This window comes from Limulus polyphemus, unplaced genomic scaffold, assembly GCF_000517525.1.
Source record: "Limulus polyphemus unplaced genomic scaffold, Limulus_polyphemus-2.1.2 Scaffold6287, whole genome shotgun sequence".
Classification (NCBI taxonomy): Eukaryota; Metazoa; Arthropoda; class Merostomata; order Xiphosura; family Limulidae; genus Limulus; species Limulus polyphemus.
The window spans coordinates 13,299-19,360 of NW_013671897.1; the positions used below are offsets into that span (position 1 = coordinate 13,299).

Here is a 6,062-nt window from a genome sequence, read left to right on the forward strand (position 1 = left end):
AGGCCATTCTTAGAGTTTCGGGACATTCGACTCCTCGTCAATAATCTTGTTTTGAACAAAAGCAACGGACGAAGATCAACCTCTAATTGAAGCTTTAATCCCTGTTGATAGTGTTTTATTAATATTCTTTTAAGTATAAGATATATTAACGATTCTTTTTGTTACCAGAAATTAATGAAGAAATAATCAGTAACAAATGCAGTATATTGTTGGAATTGAAGATGTTTATGGGATATATAACACCTTAAAATGATCATAACTGTCTAATAATCGTGTAACTAAGTTACCAGGATAATTCGCCACCTGGAATAAATAACGATATCAAGTGTTTTAGTGTGGTTAACAGTCCGAGTAATTCACTCAGATTTGGTAAGCATAGTAGAACTATTTTGGTTGCTTTCCCTGTTTGAAATATTATATTTTAAAATTTTAACTTGCAACAAGTTTCGTTGTCCTGTAGCTCTCATAAGTTGCGTGTTTGCAGAAGACAGTTAGTGGAAAGCAGCGACCGATTTTGCATGACTGTCCGGCATATCGTGATGTATAGATCTGAATACAGAGAAAGTAGGAAGACCTATTATAAATCGTTTGTACTTTTGAACAAGATGGTAACTCGTGTTTCCTGCTTAAAGAAACACACTTCTCAGCAGGACGTCATATTGGTCTAGCAGGAATAATATAATGTACCGCGTGTTCTGCTTCAGATGCCGCCGTTAGTTAACCACTACAGGGGGTGAGAACATCATGGTGACCCGGTATCGCGGCACATTGACCCACGTCATACTTGTGTACAAGACTGTCATCGGAAGGGTGGGCAGGGGATGAAATATGATGTTATTAATGGTCTCTAGCCAATTGTAAATTGTTGATGGAGCAGACGTGGCTATAGCTAATGCTGTAAAGCGTTTCTCTGAGTAACAAATATTGCGTAAATGCGACTGTAAGGTAGAGAGTTATGAAAAAGCTGGATGAATGTGTGAAACGAGTTAAAACATCTTTCTATCTCAAAAAAAGACACATCAAGTTGCGCAAAAGTTGGCAAAAACAGTTACAGGAGTTTGTTTAAATGTTTAAATATTCTATTGATGATGTGTCCAACGTATTAGGATTCGAATGACATTAATAAATTAGTGTACTGCTTTTCTGTATTGTAATATGATTGAAATGACACGTAATACATGGTTATCTGTACTGTGTTGTGATTAAAGTCACAGATACGACACGGTTATATGTAGCGTATTCTAGTTACAATTACACAGACCACATGGTTACAGGGTTATGTGTGCTGTGTTCTGGTTAAAGTCGGAGATTCGACACGGTTATCTGTACTGGATTCTGTTTAAAATTACAGACACGACACGGTTATATGTAGTGTATTCTGGTTAATATCGGAGATATAACACGATCATCTGTTTTGTATTATGTTTCAAATTCCAGATATGATACGGTTACCTGTACTGTATTCTGGTTAATATTAAGGACAGAACTCAGTTATCTGTAATATATTCTGATTTAAAGTAGAACATGGTTATTTTTACTCTTCTTTGATTAAAAGCACAGACAGAACATGGTTATTGTATTATATCATGGTTAAAATTACAGTTAGGTAAGTTAATTGTACCATAACAAATTCAGATAAATCATGCAGTGTAATTGATAGCTTTTGTTAAACACTAAATGCCAGATGAAGAACGTAAAGATACACGTGTTATGTTTCAATTAATAACGCCTATAACACGTGGCTTTTGATAGAATGCTCTCCATTATTTCACCATACTTGTCCTAGGGAATTTTGGCGTTTTTTTATATTTTTCACGCCCAGTGTTTTTATTTATACTTTATAACAATAATAAATTCTCCACGAGAAATGGTCTGATGGAGCAGAAACATTTCAAAACTGTGCTTCTTTTCTTTGCAGGGGAGGAAGGTGATTCCGGGAAAAATATTGAATCTACGTCCTCTGCTATCTCCGAAACAGTAAGTGAACAACAAACTGACCACGAATCAAGTGATCAAAGTGAACCCGATCTGAACATCGGTTCTCTCTCAACTGTTGCCTTGGAAACTACTGGAGAAGGAAGATCAAAGCCAGCAGAAAGAGTGAATTTACCAGTTTCCCAACCAAGGGATCGTCACGAGATGGTTATAACAACAGAAAAACCAAATTCTTCTTGTGAACTCGTAGATAACGATGGCCCTTTAGACTTTAGCTTAAAGAAAGATAACTGTTTAAAAACTCCAGTGAATAGTCCACCTCTCAGGAGAACCGAAAATGGACCCAGTCCAGAGACACAAGACAAACCATTGGACTTGTCTCTCCAGCATGAAAAAATTATGTCTAGTGTCTATTCCAGGCTCACCAAAGTGACTCATAATGAAATGCATTCTACCAAACACAACAACTCATGGGATGGTACCACAGCAGATGTAACTGCCCTGGAGGTCAAGCCACATTATCATACGTCTACGTGGAATGGTAAGCTAAGTCCTGTTGAAGACGTTGATAAATATACAACATCCCTAAGTCCTTCGGGTACTAGTATACAATATTCGCCCACCAAGAACCATCTTCTAAAGACCAACCTGTGTAATGCCGGGAGTGGTAGTCTCCTGGAAAACCATACCCTGACTAAGTCTGATGGTTATCGTCAAGGGATGCGACAGAATCCCTGGCAGAGCCAATGGATCAGTAGGAGCGAAGAACAGACAAAAGATGTCTTTACATGTGTGTGGTGTAAAGAATCTTTTCAGAGTTTGGCAGAAATGACAGTCCATATGAAACACAGCCGTCGCTGTGGCATGGCCGGCATGCAGGCGCCTTTTTCATCCTCTATGGCAATTACTTCTTCCGTAACGACGGCCTCTGTTCCTAGATTTACCACAGCAAGTGGTAGTGGAACGTACACAGTGAAGGAATCAGTAGCACTCCCTCGGAAACTTGTAAGAGGCCAGGACGTGTGGCTTGGTAAGGGTGAAGAACAAACAAAAGAAATTTTAAAATGTATGTGGTGCGGACAGTCGTTTAAAACATTGGCAGACATGACTACTCACATGCGAGTTACTCAGCACTACATAAACATCATCAGTCAAGAGCAGCTCATCTCCTGGAGGAGTCTGGAGGACAAAATGTCCTCTCAATCTCATCTCAACGCTGTTCTTACATGTAAAGTGTGCGACCAAACCTTTGGAAGCCTGAAAGAGCTGAGCTATCATATGGTGAAAAACGCTCACTATAAAGAACATATATTACGCTCAATTACAGAAGGGGGCGGGCGTCGTCGACAGACCAAAGAAAGAAGAAAGAAATCTCTTCCAGTCAAGAAACTACTGGAACTTGAACGCTCAGAACTAAACAAATTCAATCAAGTAAAATGCGAAGAAAAATTTTCATCATCCAGAGTAGAGTCTGTGCAGGGGAGAGTGTCGTGTGAAGAATGCGGGGAAAAGGTTGATGCCAAAGAATTCGTGTTTCACATCAAAAGTTGCATCCAAAGCTCAAAAACTCAAGACCTTCCGAAAACACCATCAGCTGAAATGCAAGGACAGTCAAGCGATAAGCAACGGCCATCTTCATCTGACTCAACCAAAGCTGAAACTGGCACCATCAAGATGGAAAATGAGGAGCCACTCGTCGAGGAATCTCGGGAGTGTGGAGAATCAGGAGACAGTACGTCAGTGTTAAATGCCATTGAAAAATTAATTGAAAAGAGTTTTGAAAATAAAAACAAGAAAAATAGCGTTTGTTCCACAGGAATCCTGCAAAGATTAGGAATAGACGAAGAGGTGTGCCCACCCTGGCATTCTCCAGGATTCACTGCCAAACCCGGAAGTTTGAGGAGTGAAAGTTTTGGAAAACCATTAACCTCATCAACAGAATTATTTGAGTCACAGAAGTCCTTGAGCAACTTTTTGGACCCTTTATCAGCTGAAGAAGAGGGTCAAGTTACAAATGACAAACAACTGGATGAAGCCAAGATGTCAGATGATTCACCATCATGTTCAGAATCTTCGGCGACCAATAAAGAAACCTTGTTATCATCATTTCCTACTGTAGAAGAAAATAGCAGTTATCAAATGACCCGCAACAGCCGTAAAGAGTTTTGCTGCCCAGACATAGCGTCAACCTATGAACCGAATCCACAATCCCCAGAGGTCTGTATGCGTTCAAGTCATTCTCCAATGGAGTGTTCACTAACCATCAAATTTAACAGTTCAGTATCCAGTTGCGATAAGAATTTAGGGGAACCACTTCTAAAACTAAATCCTCTAAAATCATGTGCCCTAACCCGAATTCTAGTGTGTGCGGTGCATCACCTGATGCATGTTGTACGTCGAACTTCTCTGGTGCTAGTGAAAAACCTACCTCACCCGCGTGTGTTTTTACGCCCTCTGGAGTAGATGGTACATTAAATTCCGACGCTGGTGGTACATTAACATTTAGTACGTGTAGTACATCGACTACTGTTGCGTGTGAAACGCCAATTTCCTCTGCGTTAGGTACTTCAACTTCCACTTCAGATGGTGTATTACTTTCTCGTAAAGATTCTGCAAAGTCTGTTTGTGTGGCCGATAGAGCGATGTCGAGTGAGCGTGATACTTCGCTTTTCGATGAACATGGTTCGGATATTGCATCAGTTAGTGATGCTTGTGGAAAGCCTGATACGTATCTCTGTAAAGTTTCGGTTTCTGAAAATCGAAATACGGACCTTCTTGACAAGGATAAAGCACAACATAGAAAAATAAGAGATGTGCAAGAACTAAGCAAGAAAAAAAGATCTTTTAAAACATCGGAGTCATCCTGCATGGAGCCAAAAAAGAAGAAGGAGAAAATGCATAAAAGCAAAACTTTGTCTGTACAAGAATCTTCATCAGGCCATCCACTCAAAGAATTACAGAAACTTTTAGACAAAACGGATGCTACAGTCACTAAGCCTAACCATCAGGTGGCGCATGGATCTCTATTAGCTTTCAGTTGGGCGTGTAATGACGCGACAGCATCAGACTCGGTAATGAGATGTGCCTTTTGTGACACTCATTTTATTTCCAAGGGTGCCTACAGGCACCATCTAAGTAAAGTACACTTTGTTAAAGATGGCAACGACTCTACTTGGAAATCTCCGTCTGGTAGTAGGAGCTCTCCGGACCCTGCTACTCCTGTGAAGGAGTTTCCACCCCCACCACCTGAGGATGAGAGTCGTCACTCCAAGTTTTTGAAATACACAGAATTAGCCAAAGAATTGTCCAGCAAGTACGTGTAAATGAATAAACTAATATGATGTATTGTTACTGAAATGACACGTGTTTAGATTACGAGAAACGACTTTTTTTTGTAGTTGTTGATTTTTTTTTTGAAATTCTACATTCAGAACATTTAACCCTTTAATTTAAAACTATTTAAAACTCGTTGGATCAGAAGAGTAGGTATTGACTAAGATTTTTCTTATCCAGTTTAATTTATACATCTGTGACGAAATGCATTTAAATGTTAAAATTTAATACTTTTTCAAACCCTGCGGCATTTTAACCGGTTTTTAATTGTTCATATCGATAACAAAATCGCTGTTTTCATTCGATTTGATCTGGAGAAACAAGACCGATTAAGTCATGGTGTAATTCAACTACAAGAATGAACAACTGAAGCTTGCTTGAATTAATTAATGATGATAAGTTTAAAGTAGCTCTTCTCGCTGGTCCTCCGGTGGGACAGCGGTATGTTTCCGGACTTACAGTGCTAAAATCCGGGGTTCGATTCCCCCGCAGTGGACACAGCAGATAACCCAATGTGGCTTTGCTCTAAGACAACCAAACAAACAAATCTTGCTGATTTGTCGTTGAACCAACTTTCACTTCCGACGTATGTGGGGTGTGAGAGAGATTAATTTCAGCTTCGATTTTATCCGAAAAATATAGAATTAGGAAAAATAACACAAAGAGTGAATTAAAGTTAAATAAAGTTTGAAATTATTGTTATTTCTTAAAGTCCAGGGCTCATTCCCTGCAATGGGCACAGTGCAAATAGTCTGTTATGCAGCTTTGTGCTCTAATTTGGCAAGATGAATTAA

General features: G+C 39.4%; 1 pseudogene; it reads left to right on the forward strand.

The window, feature by feature from the left end:
• Window positions 1–1,927: 1,927 nt before the first annotated feature.
• On the forward strand, window positions 1,928–5,361 carry LOC106473576 (annotated as a pseudogene).
• The last annotated feature ends 701 nt before the right edge of the window (window positions 5,362–6,062 follow it).